The following is a 26,987-nucleotide window of genomic DNA, read 5'->3' on the forward strand; positions in this document are numbered from 1 at the left end:
GACACAATTCTGTCCTGATCAATGAAACAACCCTTGGTAAAAACTTTTTCCCCACACTGTAAGAAGACTGTGGGATCATGACCTTTTCCATGGCCCTCCAGTGAACATTGCTCCACCAAAACTGCTTCCCGTGTGGAAACAAACATCAGACCACAAATAAACAGAAAAGGTTTCATTTAATTATGTGCTGCCAATTTCCTCAATCAATAATTTATAACCCCTATCAACATCATGCTCCCAACATTAGTTAACAACAATTGAACAAACAGAAAAACCTAATAATTCGGCTCAAGGATATCTTCTCTGATGAATTCACGGGAACAGGGGTTGACAGGTTTACAACATGCTGGTCATTTGAAATTACCATCCCGAATGTCAGAGTTGAAAGAATTTGATAGAGAAATGATTGAACAGTGTTACAGAGGCAAGTAATTATTTCACAAGGATATTGGCTTCCAAATCAAACTTACACCTCGAAATTAGATATTCTCTGCTGTTATGGGTACAAACTAATGAACATTTTTAAATTAGATGTGTGTTGTTGGTCCAGACAAAAGATCACCTCAATGTAGCCTTTTAACTCATACAACAACAAAACCTGAATATAGGAATATAACTCAAGATGTACATGGTTCAACCAAGTTCCAGATAATAACATTTGACTGCATATTTATAGTTACAGCAAAGCTCAGGAAACTGGTTAAGCTCTGCATGGTATAATGAATAAAGTTATCTTGATTATGTAATCTATAAATATGTAATATAATATTGCAGACTGTGTAAATCGCTGGTGACTAAATCTGCAGTAAAGCATCCGCCTAGTGATTGAAGGTCACGGGTTCGAATCCAGGTGTGGCCGCTACCAATATTAATATATAATAAAAAATTTTACATTAATTCACTACAAAGGAACCTTTACTGTATGCTAACTGGACATTGTATTGGCTAAAATAGAAGCACCCAAGGTACCTAAATATCATTCATAAGGGATAGGGTGCTTATCATAGCAAATTTGAAATCAAACATTATAACCTTGCTTTGACAATGCCCACATTCCTTGGTCAAGGCAATACAAGTAAATCCAACATATTGCACACAAAAAATCTGGACATTTGAATGGTCATATATCTATATGTAGACAGTCTTTATCAGCTAGCAGGCTTATTCCAATGGTTATAACATATCTCCCCAATCTACTTAGGTGAGACGACTGATTGAATGGATACTGATGGAGAAAATTCCAATTTCCATTCCTCTACAGAAGATCCCCTTATGATTGCCTACGAAAAGATCCTACATACAGTATGGCTGCCAAAATGTTCTGCTATCTCCGAGATAAAATTTCTAACATGGGACTCTGAGACAATCAGTAGCAAAGTGGGCATGCAGGCAGCCATGACAGTCTCTTTCTGTAATAGTTGCCTGACAAGAGACCTTTCCTGCTGCCAACAGCCATCAACATACATAAAATACCTTGCAAACCTTCTACCAACTCAGGGATTTATAGGGTTTAGCTAAGCCTACCAGATTTGTGTAACAGACCCAAAGTCTGCAATCCAAGAAAATTCAAAAGATGATAAATGGATCTTATTTAAATTTTAATATATGGAAATTTGATTCAAAATCTTTTGAATAAATGAAGCCGAAATCACTTGTTTTATACAGTATTTAGTATTCATAAATATTTTGCAAAGTTTGATAAATTTTGATGAATATCATTATACCTGCATTATATTTTAATTTTGTATTCAAACTTGTTAAATTGGATTAGTCACCATTTGTTATAAGAAAGTTTTGGAAGAGAGGCAGAATTCTGGAGAAAAACTGTCAAGCTCCTGACCTAAGGTCAGTTCGTGGTAAATGCCTCTCATATGCTAGCCATCAACTGTCGACATATGACCAAGAGGTAGATAGTTAAATATTGGACAGCTCATGGTTGGCAGTAGCACTTTAAAGATAACCTAACTCAGCGTTAACTTACACCATTAAGTCTGAGACTATACTATTAACCTGTCTAAACTGAATGTGGATTCCTCTGATTTAAAGCTTTTGAAAATGTAAGAATTTCTCTGATTTTAAAAGTTGAATGCCAAATAATACCTGAATTAGTAAATTTTATTTTTCTTACATAACATGTTCTTGTTACCAGAGTATCACACAGTAAAATGTTTCTGTTAATTATTACTCATTCACCCATGAAATTTCATAATGAACTGGTCTAGTCTTTGATGAAGAAGAGTCTAAAGGTGTTCAGAGGGAGAATGAGTTGAACATTTAAACCAGAAGCTAAAACCTGTTGCTAGACCAGCTGGCCCCACATAAGATTGGCGTTCTGGGCAATTAATTAATTTCACATTGATATATCCTCAATTTTCCTAATAAAAATGTCAAAAAGGTTGGTTAATACATGTATTTATATATGATTAATACACTATACATATGGCTTCTTGTTTTAACATGCTCCAGTGGCTAAGAGTATGTATCCTTTAATTTGCAATTTGCTATCCATTTTACAATACACCAATATTCAGTGCTGTTGTATTCCAAATGTAAATATTTGCTCTAGTGAATGGTCATTTCAGCTACCGTATATCAATAACCCGGAGACTCAATATTAACTTTACATAATAAAGAATATGTTAATTTAATAAAATCATATAGGTGAAACTGATTGTGGTAAAATAAACTTTCTGCAGTTCTTTAAAGTACGTAACATGTATTAGTTTTAAGAGACAGTATACATGAATATCACATCTTTTTTTTTAGTCTTTTATAGTCTTTAAAACAATTGAATTAAATAAACGTATTAGAACATTTTAAAGTCCTTCCATGAATAAATCTGTACTGTCTAATGACCACTATGTAAAACAAGAAATAGTACAGAAACATCTGTAAGGCATAAACTTTTCCACCTCTATACATATGGTTTCAATGTGAAAGCTAGGACACTTCACAGCATGATGCGAGACAAAATGTAACATGATGGACAAAAGTAACACAACGTATATATACCAACTTATTTTATGTCATGGGCATAGAAAATTATCATTTCAAGTTAAAACAGTATAGATATGGAGAATACTTATCATCACTGATCCCGTAGATTCCATGATCAATCACCCATAAAGATTATTTACTAATCCATGTTGGTGTGTACGTGTTATACAAATAATCCTTAGTTACTGCAGTCAACTTTCCATGCATACAGTACTACGTATACCGTCATCACTTATTATAGGTCTGGGAATTGAGTAACATATCATCAATACCGTTACTAAAATATATAGGTACTGCAGCATTTTGAAATAAGCACCTTTGCTGTATTTCGCAATGACCAAATGAGCCTTTTTTCATAAAACATGAGCTATCTGGTCATGTGAGGAGATAATTTACATCATTATATTTAAAACTAAATCATTTTTGTCATTCATTAATGATTTTTATTATTCTCACAAACAAATGAATGATCAATACCTGCTCATAGGGCCTAGGGGCAGATAACTCTGCAGGTACATAGCTCATGCAGTGCCTTTATAAATATGAAATGAGATTCCAGGTAATGATATCTCTATATTCTATTGGAAAGTAGCATATTTTACGGTGTAAATAATTTGTAATAATGAGTTTATTACATAATGTAATTTTTTAAACCATGAACTATTTCAACTTGATATAAAAATGTCTGCTCTGTCAGTTTAAATCCTGACTATTAATATCTGTAAACTTGATCCATTTTTATATGGTATGATTATAAAATATATAGAAAAATTCATTAGCTGTCTAATTACGCAAGCACTGAAAGGGAAAACTCGTGATAACTACAATATTAGGCCTATACATATGAAGCAAATTGACCATAAAAGTACAAGCGACATCTTTTTGAATCAATACAATCTACATCGCTTTACAAGTCCAAGGAGATTTGAAATCACAGGTAAGTCTCCATAGATCCTGAAGAAAAGCCCCTGGTAACATGTACATCAGATCAATTGGAAGATGATAACAAGGGTCGGGCATACCCACAACTCTAAAGCCATATAGAGTCAATGGTGTAAAAATTCTCATAACACAGAGCGGTGATAAGTAGGAAATGTGTATGTCATAGCATTAGCTTCTCCATAACTATGTCACTTTATTGTCATTGCAGAATTTTCTACAGTCGTCTAATTTACATAGAGGTCTTGAAGAATTAATCAATGAGGTCTACTAAAGATCATATCTGGAAATAGGGAGATACGAAGGAAAATGATGTGACACAAAGTGCATAAACAATCATCATCTTCGTCATTATTGTCATATCAACAATCATCACCATCATCATCATAATCATCACCATCATCATCATCATCTTCACTATAATCATCACCATCATCATCATCATCTTCACTACCATTGCATTAGCTCCAACAGCATATAATGTGTCATCGTTATAAAATCATATATAGCATTGCAAAAATAATGAAAATAATTATGTGTATCCACAAAAACAAATATTCCATCTCTGATTCTTCTATAACCTGAATTACTGAGTGCATACAATGATATTATATCAATATATTAATAAATATTTTTCAACAATTTGATTTTGACATCAGTTGGTTCCAAACCTTACAGAATTCCATTCCCTGTACATTACACAACCTTGTGTTCAGTCTGGTAGTAGTACAACAGGATGTGAATAAACGAAATCAAACAAAACACGTCCTCGTCAAAAACTGAACATATCCATATCTCATCCACCAAATCCTTCTGTTGATGTTTTACTGGCGACACAGAATAAAACATTCATGTTTATCGATTGATTTGCATGTTTACACAATGACTTTGTACTGAATCAATAGCGGATGTTAATATTTTTTATTGCGGTAGTTTCCAGTTGTTAATTACAAGTCCCAATTAAAGTGTTTAGTGTGACGCGACATTATAGTCGCCGTGGCGTTACAACGGATACTATATACAGTACCAGTGTACGTGGATTGATCTTGTCACGTCGTGTCATCAGGTGTAATACTATCGGTCATTCTAATCCTTATACAACAAGAAACGAACAGGAAGAACATTTTCCCTGCTCCAATTACGTTTGTCAATATTTGCATTGGCATCAAAATATCCGTGAGCATTATCACTATCTTTCATACAAAATTGATTTTTACGCCTTTAATTATCAATGAATATTAACTGTTAGTTTAGGCTAGTAACAGGCATAATGTCTTCACATCCAGAAACATACAGTACTAATAGTGCATTAGTTTAGAATTCATCATTTTAAGTACTTAAAGTTTAATCTAAGGAACAGCATTAGCTTTAGATATAATGAATGACTTTAGGTTAGATATTTAATGGCCAAAATCAAATATGAGGGTGACAGAGTAATCAAAACTGTCCATGACATCAATTAAATTCATTGCATTTTTTTTATTCACAACAAAATTTTCTTGGTTTTAAACAAGTATGATTAAAAATATTATATGATATCTACACTGTTCAATAAAAGTTTCCATGGCCATACAATGTTCAACCTGCTATAACATCTGAGGCACTCGAGTTAATTTACATTTTTTGATGCTCCAAACAGTTTTACTGTTATAATGTTGAACATATACGTATACTTTATTACTTTATTTGCCAACCATAATATGCAATACCAGGAGCAATTATTGATGACTATGTGCATATGATACACAATTGTATGAGATTATGGTAACTATATGTTATATACATACCACGTACATGTACCGAGGGGTTCCAATCTGACCATGCCAACCAGACTGACTTGGGAGTCTAATCTGATAAACAGCTAATAGACAGACAATCTAGTCAAACTGGACATCATGATGGTCTAGTGGTCAAGGTTATCAGACAGCTTCCACTAACCCTTTATCTCTGGACCACAATGGTCAATTGCAAGAGGTCAAAGTGTCTACTATTCTACCATTATCCCTCCATCTCAGGACCACTGGTCCAGTGGTGATCAAGGTTCTAGCATTCTACCACTCGTCCTCCATCTGAGCTGTGGACCACAATGGTGAAGTGGTCAATGTATCTGTCATTCTACATTCATCCTTCACCTCTGGAACAAGATATTTAGCTATTAACCTTATAGACCTCCACTTCTGGAGTGTCAATAACCCTGATTTCATCTATAGACTAAGCTGGTCAAGTGGTCAAGGTGTCAAACAGTCTAACATTAGCCCTTAACCTTTGACCATGATGGTCAAGGTGTCAGTCATTCTAACATTAACCCTCAACCTTTGGCCAAAATGGTGAAGTGGTCAAGGTGTCAGACATTCTAAAAGTAACATTTAACCTTTGGCTATGATGGTGAAGTGGTCAAGGTGGCTGAAATTCTAACACTACATGTCCAATATTTGGTCACAATGACCAAGCGGTCAAAAAAATAATGAAAATTCAGCCATTATTACTTTCTTTTTTTCAAATTCATAATGATAAACCATGACCAGTTCTGTTTTTTATCAATTCAATATATTTCTATGTTTAGTCAACAACAAAAAAAACAAAAAAAATAAAGAATGCAGATTTTAGTTTTGATAAAAAATTATCTGCCTCAGTAATTTATCATATCTAGTTATTAATAATTAATATTTCATTACACAAATTTAATAACAATGAGTGGATAATAAGAACTAGATTGGTATGAATTATTCCCAAAGCATGTCTGTACACTAGATTGGTATGAATTATTCCCAAAGCATGTCTGTACACTAATAAAACCCAATGTATGCCCCTCAGCACCCTGGTAATAGAGGTTGGTACGCTAATCCAGAGGGAGTGTCAAAAATAGGAATTATTTCATCAATGTGAATCTCCCACTCAACTTATTTAGTGTTACTGTTTACAGTTGTCAAAGCAACATGATAAATTGAATTATGTCACTCCCTCTACGTTTCGTTACTAATCATCCAATCAGTCTGGCTGTTAATTATATATCCTGGGTATTAATTTGATTCAACGATCAGACCTGAAAATATTTGTCAACAATAATCGATACAAGTGAAGCAAGGTCTTTGAATTATAAAAGTTTGTCTTAGCAAGCCTCAATTTCAATACGATATCTTCATTCGTTTGCAATTGCTTTAAAATGATGTTATAAATGGTAAAGATAGGTTTATTGGGTAGTTTATATTATAAATACAGTTAAGGACGTTTAATTATGGACATCATATGTGAAGTTTTGGAGGAAAGCTAGATCAATAGGCAAGCTAAAAATGAGTAAGGTTTAATTAACTTTAATATTATATCTTGTTATACAATTGCTTTAAAATCAGATCTCTTGTGTTTGATACCCTACTTACAGCTATAGGCCTAGGGTCATGTAAGGATCGATATTAAATTTTGGAAGAAAACCGGAGCACCCCAAGAAAAACTGTTGATCTCAAGCCAGTAACTGTTCCACACGTTTCAGACTCAATACCTAGAGAATGGAATATTATTGGCAGAATTCAGAAGACTCAGTCATGTACAGTTCTAAGAGAAGCAGATATTGATATACAAAGTCAAGATCAGGGTTGGAGCTTGTGATCCCAGAGAAATAGCCAAAGCTCTAGTGAATAACCTTTCAGGAACTGTTACACTCTTCCTACCATTCTGAAGATTCACTGGTAACCAAAATGTGTGTTAATCTTGCCGAAACTTGTTAGAATAACGGCAGAATACTTAATTTTTAACAAGTTTCGGCAGGATTAGCATATGTGCTTTTTTATTCAGTATTAACCCTTTATATTAAGACTTTTCCTCAGAATTCCAATTCGATTAATAAAATTAAGTATTTCTGCCGTAAAATTAAGTATTTTTCTGTCCGCCGTGGGTCGTGACGGCTGACGGCCGAATAACAGAGGGTATCGGTCACAATTACCCAACTTCTGTTTCTGTTAGTGCCCCTACGGCATATTTATTGATTACATGTCGGGAGGCCCGCGGCGAGGTGGGAGCGAAATCGCCCCAAATTTACCGTTGCGACGGACGGTTGACAATTAACAATGATTCGGCGTAGCGAATAGAATTAAGAGTTTCTGCGTTTATATTCTCAAGTGTGTACTGCGTGTTTATTTCAATCGTTTATCTGCGATATTATCCCCAACACAATTTTCGTGTTTCACGCTTACACATGAGGCGGGGCTTCTCCCGCGCCGACCGCCCCGACGCGCCGTGTACGCCGTGTGCTAGCCGAAGCAACGGCTTTTCACAGGTAATAACTTTTACCTACTTGTGCTGAAACGGGGGAAAAGAACTTACAGTTCGTAACAGCCGCCAGACGCCGATTGTACCTGTTAAAATAATTATGTTTACCAATTCTCTTCTCCCCTTTAAAAATGCATATACCCTAATTATCCTATTCTCCTACATGTATATTTTGTTGTTTTCTTTCCCGCGTCTCTTCATTTGAGCTATGCATTTTGCATCTTTTTTCGGAAGAGTTCCGATATGAGCGGTAACAAATGTACACGGGGATTAACTATGATAAACAAATTTTTGTGTTTGATTATGTGCAATTACATGTATGTATATTCTTCTCACAAATTTGAATTGTTGACGATATTAAAATAAGATCGTTTTCCATAAAATGAATAAATATCTGTTATTTACAGACGTTTTGAAAGATATTTTGCTGTTGCCTTTAATTGTAAAATGCTGATTAAGTGTTTATACATAATGATCTGCTTTTCAGGTTTGCTGAATTGATTTGATATACATTAAACGACCGATATCATATTCTGGTAATATTTGATGTACTTTGTGGCACGTAATTCCAGTATTTATTTATTTCTGCGTTTATATTCAATGTTTCTGCGTTTATATTCAATGTTTCTGCGTTTATATTCAATGTTTCTGCGCTAATATTAACACATTTCGTCGCTTACATCGAGCGGGCGCGCCGAGCCCTGACGGCCGAGCACACGGCTTACACGGGTAAACTTGACCTTGTGAAACGAGACTTACAGTACGTACAGCCGCCAGCCGATTGTACCTGTAAAATAATTATGTTTACAATTCTCTTTTCCCCTTTGAAAATACATATACCCTAATTATCCTATTCTCCTACATGTATATTTTGTTGTTTTCTTTCCCGCGTCTCGTCATTTGAGCTATGCATTTTGCATCTTTTTTCGGAAGAGTTCCGATATGAGCGGTAACAAATGTACACGGGGATTAACTATGATAAACAAATTTTGTGTTTGATTATGTGCAATTACATGTATGTACATTCTTCTCACAAATTTGAATTGTTGACGATATTAAAGTAAGATCGTTTTCCATAAAATAAGTAAATATTTGTTATTTACAGACGTTTTGAAAGATATTTTGCTGTTGCCTTTAATTGTAAAATGCTGATTAAGTGTTATACATAATGATCTGCTTTTCAGGTTTGCTGAATTGATTTGATATACATTAAACGACCGATATCATATTCTGGTAATTATTTGATGTACTTTGTTGCACGTAATGCCAGTATAGAGGCCAAACTTAACTGGTGAACTAATATGATAAAATTTAATTCATATTGTCAGAAACAATTATACATATATGTTTCTGATTAAATACATGTTTAGTTTTAAGAAGTATTCGTCAATTATTTGTAATAAAATTATAAATAGTATGCACGTGTCAATTTTCAGTTGTTTTTATTCATGCTAAAGATATATAATTCGTAATATATAAATGCGTATTTTCGAGTGTTCATGGGTCTTTTTGTGATATTTGGGTAGCCATGAAAATGGCTTTTTTTTATAAAGGATTGGCTGATTATAAGATCAAGCCCTCATGTGTCTGATGGCCCGGTCAATGCTGTTGGAGAAAGCAACTTCCGCCGACGGTTTTAGGTGTGTACGATCTTTAGCTCGGATTGAGGTTGTCTTCAACAAGTCTCTGTCGTGTTGGCAAATGATGTCAGGGTGTTGTTTCTCCATCATTCTGTTGATAAGTGATGCGGTCTTGTTGAATTTGCGATCGTGTCTCGGAAAAAAGCTCGCCGAACATCACCACTTCTACACCCTGGGCGATAAACAGTTGATGGATTTCTTGAAGAAGTCCAATTGTACGGGCCGTTGACTGGTCAGCGATGTCATTTTCGCCTATCTGTACAAAGACGGAGTTATAGATGGAAAAATCTTCGGCTAGTACGATGTCTCTCAGCTGTCGAAGCTTCAAACCACCTCGTCCGAAGGCATGGAATGACCAATTGGGTAGTGGTATTTCTTCTTTTCTCCATCGGGCGATGAGGCGTCTGATAAAGCTGTGACCGAGGATGCAGGTCTTCTTGGTGTCGCTGGACAGGTATCGGAAGGTTGCTTCTTGAAAGGTATTCATGTTGTATGATACCATAAGGATTGTGTGAGGGAGTATTTATAGCCTTGGCCACTGATATTTTTTGTCGGAATGACAAAGACTATAAAATCAAAACAAGATTCCGGCAATTAAGAAGTTTAATTGGTCATTAAAAAGATCACTCTTTCTCACAATTGTTTTTTTTATTTGATATTACATAATTACATGTTTGACTTAAATAAACAATGGTGATATACTGTCTTTGCTAATTAGTCATATGCTCTTCTCTCTCTGTCAGGTGAATTATATTACCTGTACATTTACTTATATGTTGTCGCCATAGATACACCTCTCAGGTGTACTGTGTACCGCACACGTGTCATCCGACTAATTAACTCCACAGATAACGGACGCCGTGGACAAATTTAGCTTACGAAGGGGATGCGTATGCATTTTGGGGAGCTCGAATGAGAAAAATGGCCGACGATAGTTGTATACACTTTTTCAATGCGATCATATGTGTATGATTTTTAACACCAGAAACACAGTCATACAGCTACCTAATAATTTAATGAGACCATAGTATATATAGTTTCATATGTAGTGTATGTCTAATTTCTGTGAGCACCTTTTCACACCGCGGTCGCTTATAATAAGATGATAATATGATACTAAGGATTTTTGTCTAAAATACATCCTTGATGATACCAAGGACGTATGTGAGGTGAATAAGTCACGCTGGGTTTTGGGCAAGTACGACGTAGGAGCTTTTGCGTTTGTGTACTGACCGTGACGTTGGGCGACGACTGATTTTCCGTTGATATCCGCCGGCGCAGCCTTTGATGTAGCTTGTGGGTGCGAGGGTTACCGTCTTACTTTCTGAAGCGTCATTTTTATCAAAAATTTAAGACATATCTTCTAAATCTTCCGTCCTTAAAGCAAGTACTAAACGTTGTGAAATTTTATTAACTTTACATTAGTGTTTCGTTGGACTCGATTTCCCGGTTCGTCTAGCGTTACGCGTGGTGTTTAGTAGGGTAAAGAGACAGTTCTCACTTATAAATTCTTGATGATACTTTTGACGATGTTGGGATACAAAATGGGGGTGGTTTCAGTACCAAGTATTTATGAATTGGCATATATAATACATTCACTTGACTTTATATATATAATCATTGACACACACGCCATATTGCAAGTCAGCAATTTTAGGAGATTCACGTAACAGTACATCCGGGTACTCGGTAATCTGTACATATTTACATTTTTATTATGATAAAATGGTGCGTTAGTCCGATAACTATTAGGCCTAAATCAAGTTCAAAAAGTGTTAATAAAATATGGAACACGATTACATATATACAAGGATTTATAAGGATTGATAAGCATTTATAATTCCATGATATATTTAAAGGATTTGTGCAGTCAAAAATGATAATTTCAGTTTATGCTGGAAATGGCTTTATTAGACCGTGTAGAAACCTCTCCGTGCCGCACGCGACCGGAATAACCTGTAAACCGCCGATATCGAGGTCAAATTTTCTGACCGCCCGATTATGCATATTTTCTAGCCCTAAACCGTGTGACGTCACAATAGTCCGTGGCTTATTGCTGTACTTTAACTGATGTGCTATCACTTACATCGACGGTCACAGGAAAAGCCGATCAAAGATTTTTTTTATGATTACTTTTGAGTGAAGTTAATCGTACAATAACTTTGTCTCGAATATAAATAGTAGATACACCGACATTATAGATATATAATTAGCCATGCCTTTGGTTTGATGGTTATGTAATACCTTGACCAGGATGTTATTTACCTGTACACAACGCCATTCATCGAACTCACCTGTAATTACCTGGCCGCGGGCAATTTGCTATTCGGTGGACTATATCGGGTATTTGCTATTGTCTTACTGTCAATCAGGTTAGGACATCCGTTAATTGGATTGTGATTTGAATTATGGATTTGAATTATGGAAACCCCGTACATCTATGCTCTAGGTTTTTTTTATTGTCACCTCCATTTTTAGAATGAAGATGTAAAAGCAAATGGAAATAAAATATACCTGATCATACCTAGGAATACATATTACATACACATATATATATGTCGTACGCCGGTAAAACAAAAAATGGAAGGTGACTTATTCAGAAACAAAAATGGTTCTAAGAACTAGTTCAACTAAAGGTTTAACCTTAAAAATTATTCCAGTCTAGACTGTAATTACGGAATCGTGGCATATAGCAATCTCCAGTAATTTCTAAGGTATTAGTAAAAATTCTAAGCATGTATTTTCACCGTTTCGAATCTTAATGTACATGTATAGTCATACAAGAAGGGTTACAACATTATCACACTAAATAAACTTATTTAAATATCACTTAGTATATTTTTAAAAAGGTACAAGATATTCTATCTATTTTTAATGCCTGTATACGAATAATTTCAATTTTCATTTGAACACTGTATGTGGTTACTTTTTGGATTATACGATAAATGTTCATATATCATACTATTAAATCTCGGTATGATATACAAAACGGTCGACAATGAATATACTATTAAGGATTTAGTATAATTTTGAAATAATGAATTTAAATCTACACTTAAACTGTAATATAGGAACATATATCAGAAATACCATTGATGTATTTCTGCTTTTTAGTAAACGTTATGGATAAAGTATAAGTTCGGTACTGTAACTCCAATATCACATAACTGATAACCGTCCACATTTTATTTTTACTCAAAAACGGTGCCGTGTTTGCATCATATCGTTATAGCAGAAGTTTGAATGAAATAAAAACACGGATTCTAGAGATATTCATGCTAAATTTTGGGATTTTACTCGTAAAAAGATAGTGTTACGTTATACTTTTTTTTTATTACACTGAAATTTACATCATATGCTATCTAAATCTCAGTCCAGACTGATCCGAACATCATTTTGATATCGCTATCAAATTGGACTGATTATCTAATCTAAAGTTAAATATATGCTTGTTTGAATTTTTGAAGTGGTGTAAATGGAATGTTTTGAAACTGAAAATATCTACATCATAAAGCTAGAATAACCATTTACTCGAAAAACTCAAATTGTAGATCTAACGTATACGTATATATGCTGTTTACATGTATAGTACTAGGCTTACCTTGCGTCACGGCTCGGCGCGCCCGCTCGATGTAAGCGACGAAATGTGTTAATATAAACGCAGAAACATTGAATATAAACGGAGAAACATTGAATATAAACGCAGAAATAAATAAATACTGGAATCACATGCAACAAAGTACATCAAATATTACCAGAATATGATATCAGTCGTTTTATGTATATCAAATCAATTCAGCAAACCTGAAAAGCAGATCATTATGTATAACACTTAATCAGCATTTTACAATTAAAGGCAACAGCAAAATATCTTTCAAAACGTCTGTAAATAACAAATATTTATTTATTTTATGGAAAACGATCTTATTTTAAAGGCCCACTACCTTTCCGAAACGGCTTTTAATTTTTTAAATAGAAATGTAAAACGAGATTGATAATTTTGTAGAGTCGCAATAGTTATCAACTTACCGGGTAATGCTACACTTATCATCACCTTCTGAACAATTTAATTTAAATAAATAAAATGTTAATTTTCATAACGCGGGTCGTCTTATGTTTCCCGCCGTCGTCCTAAATGCCGCGCGGTAGTTGACTATCACTGCCCCAGAAGGCAAAACAGTGAAATGAAACTCAACTGTCATCATATACAAGGACGTATATGAGAAGGATAAGTCACACGGAGTTTTAGGCAAAGACAGCGCAGGCGCTTTTGTGTTTGTGCACTGACCGTGACGTTGGGCGACGACTGATTTCCTTTGATATCCGCCGCCGCAGCCTTTGATGTAGCATGGGGGTGCGAGGGTTACCGTCTTACTTTCTGAAGCGTGCTGCCATTTCATGAGCGGTCGTATTTTTTTTTAACGATAGTTTAAGACATTTCTTCTAAATCTTCCGTCTTTAAAGCAAGTTATAAACGTTGTGAAATTTAATTTACTTTACATTGGTGTTTCGTTTGACTCGATAAGACAAGTACTTGTTGAGAAAAAACGGTTTTTATTCCCGGTTCATAAGCGTCTCGCATGGTGTTTAGTAGTGTAAAGAGACAGACACGAATCCTTCTCACTTATAAATCCTTGTCATATATAACTCAGGAAAACTTGCATCAGCTTCATGTTATAATCTCATCTTAGGCCATCGATATATATTTTCTTATGTTATCTATGATTTTTAGAAACCTTTAAATTTTGCTCCGGAAAGGTAGTGGGCCTTTAATATCGTCAACAATTCAAATTTGTGAGAAGAATACACACATACATGTAATTGCACATAATCAAACACATAATTTGTTTGTCATAGTTAATCCCCGTGTATATACACATATTTTACACATAACCTAGACAGTTATTCATTTGTTACCGCTTGACAGTTATTCATTTGTTACCGCTCGTATCGGAACTCTTCCGAAAAAAGGTGCAAAATGCATAGCTCAAATGACGAGACGCGGGAAAGAAAACAACACAAGATAGGAGAATAGGATAATGAGGTTATATGTATTTTTTAAAGGGGAAAAGAGAATTGTAAACATAATTATTTTACAGGTACAATCGGCTGGCGGCTGTACGTACTGTAAGTCTCGTTTCACAAGGTAAAGTTTACCTGTGTAAGCCTTGTGCTCGGCCGTCACGGCTCGGCTCGCCCGCTCGATGTAAGCGACGAAATGTGTTAATATTAGCGCAGAAACATTGAATATAAATGCAGAAACACTGAATATAAACGCAGAAACTCTTAATTCTATCGCCGAATCTGTTAATTTCACCGTCGCATCGGAAAAGTTTGGCGATTCCCAACCTCCGACAATGTAGCAATAAATAGCCGTGCACGTAACGAAGTTGGGTAATTGTGACCGATACCCTCTGTTATTCGGCCGTCAGCCGTCACGACCCACGGCGGACAGAAAAATACTTAATTTTACGGCAGAAATACTTAATTTTATTAATCGAATTGGAATTCTGAGGAAAAGTCTTAATATAAAGGGTTAATACTGAATAAAAAAGCACATATGCTAATCCTGCCGAAACTTGTTAAAAATTAAGTATTCTGCCGTTATTCTAACAAGTTTCGGCAAGATTAACACATTTTGGGTTACCAGTGATTCAATACACACACACTACTCATGAGGTTCCAGTAATTATCAAGTCAAGTATGTACATCACTTGAAGCAAGATTTGGTCACAGCATCAAATGTCAGATACTCAGAAAAATGTACAGCCAGGCCAAAATTCAACCAGGGACCTGCAATTAACACTTGTTCAATTATGCTTTATATTGCTCTACCAATTGAGCTACCTGGTCGATCAATCAACCCAATTAAAAACAATATTGTAAGATTTTGTAAATGGATTTGTTACCATAGGATCTGAATACCTTCCTTGTGTTATTCCTTCTGTAACACGCTATCCTTCAGTTAACAAAGTGTGAAATCAATTCAACTGTAACTGTAGTTCAACCTCTGGAAAATAATCTACATGTATCTGGTTAGTTCAGTTGTCTCCCCTTATCTATTGCCATTAATCTGTGCCATTAATTTCGACTTATATTAGCTATTTAGTGAATCTGTACTCATCAGTACCAATAGCAAAACAATAAATTTTCTGTTATCACAAACTTTTCCTTTGAGTGCACATCAAAGATAGGTAAAGGGATTGTGCTACCAATACATCAATACAAGGCAATAACTGTGATTGTCGTTAATTTGTATGAAACAATTGTACCAAGAGCTAGAGAAACATAAAAGTATACACTCATTCATTCATGATACTTCTAATGAGCGGCTCAAGCTTCAAATTCAGCCACCTGTATACATATCTATAGAAATAATTTGGTTGGTTTGTTACTTAGTTAATTAGGCTAAACATGCTATTAATTAACAGCTATGGTAATTTTAGGATGGCCATATCTCTCCTGTAAATAATAGGAAATATAATTATGGCCATATCTCTCATGTAAATATTTTGTCAAATATGAGTTTAAAGAAAACAGACCAACTTTTGATCTAAATTGCATCACAAAACTACTTTTTTTCATTACAATCTTTTTTCAATATATTACTGGCCAATAACTTGGAATATCTCTACAGCAAAAGAAATATCACATATATCTACAAAGAAAAATTTTCAAAAAAAAGTATTTTAAAATATGCCATGGTAGAGTTCGAGCATTATTACAACAAAATCTGCATATTCAAGCATGATATACTCTAGTCTACCCGTATAACAGCATAAGTAAGAACACCTTAAAGAATACAACAGCATATGACAGAATCGAGAAAATCAAAATACTGGGGTAAATGCAAATGGCCAAAACTCTCCTAAAACATCAAATGGTTAAACTCTAATCAAAGTCATTTCAAATAAAGAGAATTCCTAATCAAAATGACATTTCAACCAAATGACAGGAAATCATTTAAAACCACTAAAATACCACAGAAAGTAATCTCCTGACCATGTTATATCTATATCTGTCACAAACCAAAAAAGCAGCATTATTGTAACTTGTCATCAAAACGATATGCAATAAATCTGCCAACCTAATAACATGATCTAGAATAACAGCACTCTTCTACAATTGCAAGAAGTCTAGGTAGCTTTATACCACAGGTATACAAATATATGTATCAAACCTTAATTGTCAAACTCGGGGTAACATTCCAAGGTAATCCTTCTCCATCCATCTCCCTACAACCTCACTGGTACACAACAAACACACAATTGAACTAGCCAGCACAAACATTTTTCCAATATTGCTTTGCTGCACTAACAACAACTTGACTCCTTTGACGGTTCAGTCAATGTTTCGTTATCATATTTCTATATCACCTTTCCCACACAGGTAACACTATTAATAACGATGACAGCTTGGCTTTGTTGGACACCTAGTTAATCAATATATCCTCATCATCCACCCTTATTATAAAATGTATTATTTTCTTTGGAGTGGCGCAGGTACTGTATATCGTTACATATACAAACACCTATATCAGGGAAAGAATAGATGATTTGGGGATGTTTATACAAATAGGACATCAACAGGTAATAAGATGTTACATTGTACAATAATAAACGTGAAAAATACAATAAGAGAATTCTTCCATTTTCCTTAAATTACATGAACATTTGATACACTATGGTAGTAGGTGACAGTCTAATGGCAATAAAAATATGAATTATTGAAAATCAGAATGTAATTCTATTACAATTGGTTATACAAACAATTAAAGCTAGATAATTTGTTCTCCATGATTGAATTCAACAGTAAGGGTTGGAGACTCAGAAAGGACATCTAGTGAAATCCACTTTAGGTTAAGATGTTCTAAATGGTTGTAAGTCATGATGTATTTAACATATCAAAATGTTATTTCATATATCACTGTACATTATTTGAAAATGTAATTGTGATTCTTTATGCCTCAAAGTTGTGTTGCTATATGATTATTTGTAATGTTTTGAGAGTAAAACCAGTGGTCATGATGTAATTACACTACCTTCACCCATCTATGTTGTCCCAACAAATATCCGATTTATTGTCTATGCCATAATAATATCTTAAAAGGACAATTGAATGAGACTAATTCTGTTACACAACCACGAAGCAAAATATGACATAAAAGTATTGTTCTACTTTCCTTATGAAACATACAACAAGAAATATTGAAAAATTCCATGACATTCTTAAGTATTTTGATTGATACCGTTGAAACTCCAAATTGCTGATCAATATGCTTAAGCAGTATAACATGTATGCTGTACCCATATCCAAGCCAAAGTCACGTACGCTAAACAAATGCAATACATGACCACTGAGGAGTTGGTGAAATTATATTTAGACAAGAATATGTACCTAATAACGTAAACACACTACTGTAAGAGCGATTTAAGTAGTTCTAGACAAAAAATTTGTTTTTGCACTGGCAATTTAAGGGCCAGGGTTCGGCATACAAGACGTCCGACCACAATGTGTAATGGCGGACGCTCTTAGACTGAATTGTCACTTTATATAATGTAATTTATGGTGCTTCTTTATGTCAAAGTGATATACCGATGATTTAAATAAAATGTCAATCTGTGGGTAATTTCCGCTCTGTCCATATTCAAGCTCAAGCATTATACTTCAACAGCATGTTCGCCAAAACCGGCTATGATGTTGGACATGATATTATTACTCAGTTTTAGGCAATGCCTAATCAGGATAATACATAAGCTGCCATGCATAATTTGTCACCATTTTTCTATGAAACCATTATTTCATGTCATGTGAGCCTTCATCCTGTCAAATGTCATGGCATTCAATCCTCGTAACAGTGTGGAACCATTTGGTATGATACTTCACTTATATGTAGTGGTGTTATTTGTTATGGTGCTAATTGAACTGCCAAGATTTTTTTAATTGTAACATGCTTTTCATATGGAATAGTGTACATGTTATGTATCTTTATTCCATGGTGTTGGTACCTACCATGATTCAAAATACCATCCTACACTAGCGTTATTTCACCATAATGACATATTGACCCGTCAACATATCATGAATCAACGTACCATGCTACACCAGGTATATGGTGCTTTAATGCATTGTTTGATATGTAAAGGTACTGTGAGTGTAAAACTTATATGTGTTACTGGTATTTAGCAAATCAGATGCATGAATATGAAAGGGAGGAAAACTATTATTCTATTGACTATTAGTATGAATGGTTTTCCCTCCAGTATTGATTTACCTGGGCCTATAGATAGAACACAGACACAGTAGTCCTTTCCAGCCTTTACTCTCCTGGTAGTAAATACTGAAACATTTATTAGATAAACGAGGCTTTAGTCTAACAGCTCCCTATCATTAATTCTGTCTTTTGTCTAATTTTCTAGCTGGAATATTTCCAGCAATCTATTACACATTTACTCAGAATTAATTACTATATATGATTATATCATTTCATAAAATTCATTGTCTCATGAACTACAAGTAACATCATTTTAAAAGATTCATGGTCCCATGAACCACTAGTCTAATCATTTTGAGATTCATTATTCTTTGAACTAATAGTCACATCATTTTATAAGATTCATTGTCTCATGACTACTAGTCACATCATTTTATAAGATTCATTGTCCCGTGAACTACTAGTCCAATCATCTTATAAGATTCATTGTCCCATGGATAACTTCTTAGAGTTATCTCCCTTTGTATTTTTCAGAAGGTGATGCATGAAACTTGTTGTCCTCTGTGGCATTTGTTCAGATTGCCATTGCCTATGTCAGTTCAAATTTGTGGCATCAATAAAAAATGCATTCTGTTAAAGGTAGAACAACATTTCCTATACCTCAGCATGTCCTACTGGAATTAGAGTAAAACAAATTTGTTAAGCCATATATGGTCGTGCTGTGTCAACGCTCTCCAGCTGCAGTACCATTAATCACTGTCTCCGTACTAGAAACCATGCCCAGAGTCATCCTAGTGTAAACGTCTGGACTAAAATAAACAAATTGTATCACCTTACTGACTAGGGACAAATCAATTTGTAGTTTACTCAGACCACATTCAATAATTCAGATCCAACATAACACCAATTATTCAATGTTCTCAGGTGGAAAATAAGGCCAATGTTTGGAAAAGAAGCCATGTCTGTTTGGATTCCCAGTCAAGGCCACATTATCACACAGCATAACCATTCATGGGAAGACTGAGTGGCGATATAACAGGATGGAGGAGAATGTTTTTAGGGGAATCAGTTATTGTAAGAAATGAAGTATCAGTTATATTTTAATTTAGAATTTACCTTCGTTTAATGACTCAATCACCATAGCAACAAGATTATAAGACTCTGTCATATGTGGATATGAAGGATAGGGATATTCTACCCAAGGGTCACAAAATGTAGTAAAACCCGAGGCTTCTAATGTGTGACTGATGGGTGTGGTTGGGGGTAAGGAAACATGGGTTTAGTGGGCAGGGGAATCATGGATTCGGTGGCAGGGGATGTGTTAATTTTTTTTTTTTTTTTTTTTGGGGGGGGGGATCCGGAGATGGGGGGGGGAGTGTGGGTTTGGGGGCAGTGGATCCCGAGGTGTTGGATGGAAATACAGGGACAAGAGCTAACAAAAAAGGATATAACCATCTGCAGATGTGAATATAAAAGGTTAAACTCCAATGGGAGATTATATATAGAAAGAAAGATTCATTCCTAAAGTACATTCTACCTGAGATAGTTTAAAAGGAATGCAGTGCGATTTGTACAGCAATCCTTGACTGTCAGATCGTGGGAACTGCCTACATAAGTGTTTAGGAGAAACAGCAATTTTGCAGTAGTATATTTTGTGGAGCATGGACAGTATAACACATTTCATGCAATCTCCGTGGCTGCACTGCTGAAAGGTTTTACATCAACTGACATACCTGAGGTGTTATGATTACGGTTAGTGACTAGGGAAGCTGGCAGCAACGTGCTGTAGCAACTCTATCCTGTCGACTTCTTTTTTCATATACAGGTTCTAAACCAGAGGGTCCCTACAATACACATCTAACCTACTTTGGGTCTTTATTGACACTTTGGTCATATCATAATAGTATAACAGAAATTTGAAAATAAGTTAATATGGCAATTAAAAGGAGACCAAATTACAAACTCAAGGTGGAAATTACTGAACTAGCTCCTAGAGACTAATTTAAATTACCCGGTAATTAAGTTAAGATTTCACCAATCAACTATGATGTAACTGTTTAGGACTAAAACCCATTTCATGATCTCAGACATAGCGATATTGGTTAGACTGCCTACAGGGTATTTAAAAATCGGGTCCGGATTGACCGGACCCAATTATTGAGAACCCGAATTGAATTAAGTCAGTAGAAAAGGCAAAAGTGCTGACATTTGATTTAACAAAATTGTTTTTTATAAACCCACAGCAATGTAGAATTTAAACTGCATAAAATAATCATGAAAACAGCTGCCTGAATACCATTTAGCAGGAAGTTGTGTTTACTTTTAAAATTTACTTTAATGTTCTGTCCGGCAAAATCTTATTTGGTCCGGCTTACTCATAGTCCTTGCCAGTCCGAATGTCCAGCCATTTTTGCAATGTCTGTGATCTTCATGCATTATCTATGAAGCATGTAGATGTCAGATTGTATATGAAGCTCACTCTCTAGAATGCAAAGTAGGAGAAATAATTAGTTTTATCAGGTTTCTCAATTAATTAGTGAAAACATGAATTTTATTGCAATAATGAAAGAAGCAGTAATAATACTCTTATTCCAGAACATAGATCATGCTCTCTAAGTGAAAATTAAATACTACTATAGATTTATTGTTTAATTTTGAACTAAAAAATGTATATACATTAATAACAATGGCTAATATGAGGCAATTAAAACTGGAAATAAAATTAATCTTTTTATTTGTCTACGGGATCTATATACCCAAGCATTACAGTGTGGTCCCACAGAAATCAATGAGAGTGATCCTGATTGGCTGATCTAATTGCTTTGACCAGTATGCGTGTAATCCCAGGTAATGGGTTCTGTGAGATACAAACATGATATGATCAAATGTATTGATCTAAACAGGAAGACAGCATTACACGGTTGTTTGTAAAAGGACATGTACAGGAATGTTTACATCTATAGTGCCTCAACGGTCATATCATGTTGTAGGAGTTTTTAATAATGTGATCATGCATGACGCATTATCTATTTGTCTCCCCTAAAGAAAAGGAGAGACTTAAGCTTTGAAGTCAAGAAAAATGAAAAAGAAATAATCAAACCTGTCTATAAAGACCACTCACAGAGAATTTCAAGAAAAGTGGTCTCTAGATCTACAGCCAAGTGGTCTTTATATATAGGCCAAATTGTGTTAAAAATGACCATTTGGGACCCAAGAAAGTGGTCTTTATAAGCAGGTGGTCTTTACACAAAGGTGGTCCCTGATAATGGTTTCAGTACTGCATCATTTTTGCAGAGAGCACTTTTATTTGTGTGTTCCATAAATTTTACAACTACATGCCTCTTGTAGTGTATTGAAACAATAACGCAGAAACATAATGGCCATTACCTTTGTTTAAAATATTTGCTCATACATATATAAGTATAGAACGCTTGGATACATTTGTTTTCTTTGGTAATATGCATATGCATACTTGACAACGTTCATTTCACAAGTTTTCTGTCTATTTATGCTTGAACAGAATTTTGCATAATGACAGTTTGAACTACTGCCAGGAATCAATAATGTATGTATTGACTATTCATAATCTCAGGAAAAGTGTTCATATCCAGTCAATCCAAACGATGTATCTAATTCAGGAAAAAAATGTAATTTCAACTTGACAATTAAAAACTTTCTCTACAAATGTATTAACAAGCGGTATGATGTTTCATTCCATTACATTTTCCCATTTGTCTCAATTGTAATGACATACATTTGTTTTAACCGTGGTCAAAATCACCAGAAGAATGTTACAATAAATTAAATTGTTTTGCCCTACGTAAGTTTCAGCATACAGGTGAGAATAAACAATGGACGTTATCAAATAGTACAAATTCATATTATAATTTTTTAATATTTAACAGATATCCAAAAACCTACCAGAAATTAGTGGTAACCATATGCATACAGAATATAACATGTATACATGTACCAGGAAAATAACAAAACAAAGATCTAAGGGGATCAAGATAATTACTTACATTATTTACATCTTTGAAAATGGTTGCTACACGATTAAAATCGATTTAAAACTTTGAAAATTATTACTTGTTGGTTGTTTCAAGTGTTAATCATTTATGCATTTATCAAGTGAAGGAAATAATATCTATTTGCCTGTTCACATGTATGTAGGGTGAACCAGAGGTGCAAAATGCCATCTACTTGAATACTCAGGTTATACTCATATTTTTTTCTGGAAAACACCCTACGCAAACAAGCAGAATCCTCTTTATTGGAAAAATAACAGACATATTAAAATTTGCCTGTCATCCTTCCAGATTGTGTCATTGCTTGAATATCAATCAAATTCTAAGTCACAGATCCCACCAGGGATTTAGATTGATTGTCCTTAATTACCTACATGGTCTACACTCAAGTCTAAATGTCAAGGTTTGTTGTCTGAGTATAAGTCTGTATATAAGACCTTGGTTTCAGGATCAGACGAACCCAATTCCATCAGTTTGGTAAATAAACTTCTTGTTTTTAATCTAAAGTCAACATAAAATCAATAAATGGGGAAGTTGCAATGAAAGATTTGAAAGACAGTCAAAACAAAACAGACAGAATTAACTGTCAACATCAAACCTTTCGCTCTCAATTCTTATATTGATTTCATTAATTCAATCTTCTTTGATGAAATATATGAAACTTTCAACTAAATGAAAAGTCTTTTGAAAATCTTGACGATAAGGACATATCAGCAGTTACACAAGAATAAATACCTAGAAAAATATCCTATGATCATGTACAGCCTATTATTAAAATTCTAAGAAAAATCTCAGAGAGAAATTCTAACATTGTGGATTGTAAAACATTTTGATAATCGAAAACAACACCATCATCAATTTTTTTTTTTTTTTTTTAATTCTTATTAACAGCAAAATAAATTAGTAATGACAAATTACAGAAAAATAGCCATATTTAATCATAACAGCTACACAACCCTGCTTAATTAAAGCTATCAGGTAAATCACTGTTTCAATGATCTATATAGTTTGCAGTACATATTCTTAATTTTCTTTATAATCCTATCTTTGCTGTTCAGTGTTTTAGAAAAATCTTTACTCTATATAATTATGACCAACTAAACAGTTGCAGAGATATGTTAATTAATGCAATGAAGAGCCATGAACATTAGCACTCTATAACAAAATTCTTTGATGGGTTATTTTCCCTTACAGAGGTTATTTTTTTGTTGCTATGGTTACATGGATATTTCCCTCTGGTTGTTTCACTGACGACGACAATTTCCTTGGTTTACTCCAATAAAAACATTTCTGATGAATTCTGATGAAGGCGAGGTTAATGGCGAGGTTAATATGACATAACTCTAAGCTGTTATTGAGGGGATACTGAATGTTATAGATTAATTGTCCGATATCCTAAAAACATTACAATCATTTGTATTATTGACTGATCAAACTGGAGCTGTATGTAAACTATGCAACAGAAGCCACAGATTTTATGTTGGCATATTCTGTAATTGCATATAACAGAGTTATCTGCCCTTTTGGGTAGGTATTGATTGTGACGTCATGTGTTTGTGAGGATAACATCATACTTTACGGAAAATTGATTTGAATTCCGCTCATAAAATAATGAAGTAACAATCAATACCTATCCGTAAGGGAGCTAAATCTGTGATATGCAAAGATGGAATACGGAGAATGTTCGGATGAAATAAGTACCTGTTCAAGTTTGGATATATCCCAAAAAGATACTGAAGAAACCGTTATGATTTTGCCTGAATTATCAAATTAATCTTAACATTTATTTATCACTTAAGTTTTGTAAGACACATTTATAATTGCAATGTAGAGAAACTTGGCTGAGCTGAAAACTAAGTGAATTGTTTTGTAGTTGCATTGATTAAAAATTACCAGGTATTTTGGCTTTTTTCTGTATAAGAACCATCTACTTAAAAAAGATCAATTTCTTGGGATAATATTCAAAACAGCTAATTTTAACAAAATTTGGCCTGTGTATTTATAATCACAAACGACCACATGTCTAATTTATTCTTTATCCCTTGGTTGGTCTTATGGACATTTCTGATTGTCTTTATATGGATTTCAAACTCATGTCTCAAGAGAGACAGATCTACTGATCAGGTGGTAATTGTATACTGAACACATTATCCCTTCACCAACCACAGCCTCAATAAAATGGTTAGGGAGTATTAATTCAGGATTTTAATTCTCTTGCTTCTTTAATCACCATTTTAAAGACAAATTCCTTTGTAACAGGAGAGAAAAAAATGTATCAGCCAGACCAGGATTCAAACCCGGGACCTCCGAACGCTAGCCTAATGCTTTACAGTTGAGCTACCTGGTCAGACAAGGATTCAAACCCAGGACCTCCAAATGCTAGCCGAATGCTCTACAGCTGAGCTAGCTGGTCACTGATGATCGACCCAGTCCACTTAAAGATCATACCATCTCTAACTACCTAGCCGAATGCTCTACAGCTGAGCTAGCTGGTCACTGATGATCGACCCAGTCCACTTAAAGATCATACCATCTCTAACTACCTACTTATGTAGATGGGTCTATACAATGACCACACTGATAATCAATGCTAATGATAGCCTGCCATGATCCCTACAGAAGCGTACTTTGTTAGAACAGTTCCTGTATGAATATTTTATAAGTCCATCAACAAACATACTTCCCCCAACAAGACAGTAATGACCCTATCAGTTAATGACAGACATTAACCTTTTACAGTTTACCACCTCATGATTACAACATGATCACAATCTATTCTAATAAAGTGCAGTTCGAAAAGAATTATTCAATTAGAGTTCTATAATCACTTGTAACACAACAAATATATGAAAATATATTTTTAGACTTGAGTAAACCTGTTTTAGCAAATGCCTCTGTATAAAGATCACCTGCTTAAGTAAGACCACTATATCTTATGTTCCATATCGGCCAATTTCAAATCAACTTTTGCATGACCTCCGTATAAAGACCACCTGGCTATAAAGTCTTAATATAGACAACTAGGTCTGGAAGTAATTGTTTGTGAATAACAACTGCTATTTTCACCAGGCTTGCTTGAACTGACCAGTATAGAACTATATTACACAGGAGATAAAACCATGGTATTATCAACAGTTTTCCACAACAAGCCGGCAATGTCTAGTCCCAGGTGAACATGTAATGACTGTGACAATTATAGCAGACACTAGAATGCATTGTAGATGTCGTAGTTTTCCCCATTCTAGACTTCCAGTATTTCTGTAAATGTTCACATGAATTATAAATGACAATATAATGACATCAATTTATACTATCATTATTTCTGCTTGGACAACAGGCAAAGCTGTGTAGCAGTTCCTGCATCTGGCATAATCTCTTTTTAAATATTCAGTAATCAATACATGTCTATATACCAATAAATCACAAATTCAATTGCAGTAACAATGCTGTTAATGCCATTTTTCTATATAAATAATTGATTGACACAAAAGTGTGATACATTTGTTGAACAATACTGAGTTTGAATTTTGAATACCAATGTTCTGCAAACAGAAGATCTCAACATTTGACCATGCATAAAAACAGGTATCCGAATGTAAAATGCCATATATACATGTTGTTGATCTAAAAGTTAAAAAAATAAATTCCTGACGAAAACGTATATATATATACTCTGTTATATATATAAATATAGATGAAGCTACACTGCTTCAAATGATAAAGGGATTAATGAATCGCCAGCTTTCAATCAAACAGTCTGGGTACCGCACATGACTTTGCTTCTTATATTGTGTATATATGCTACAACATATTAATGCTACGACATTGAATATTTGCGAGCATGAGGTGTATAGCTACATGTATAAATGTTATCTAATTTCATAAATGACTTTCTTTGTGAATATA

At 34.4% G+C, this 26,987-nt stretch overlaps 1 protein-coding gene across 1 annotated transcript in view; it reads right to left on the bottom strand.

Annotated features, from left to right (window-relative positions):
• LOC138321347 (potassium channel subfamily T member 2-like) overlaps positions 1–26,987 on the bottom strand; it is a 95,280-nt gene that overhangs the window by 57,276 nt on the left and 11,017 nt on the right. The gene's annotated exons all lie outside the window — the stretch shown is intronic.

This window comes from Argopecten irradians, chromosome 4 (assembly GCF_041381155.1).
Source record: "Argopecten irradians isolate NY chromosome 4, Ai_NY, whole genome shotgun sequence".
Lineage (NCBI taxonomy): Eukaryota > Metazoa > Mollusca > Bivalvia > Pectinida > Pectinidae > Argopecten > Argopecten irradians.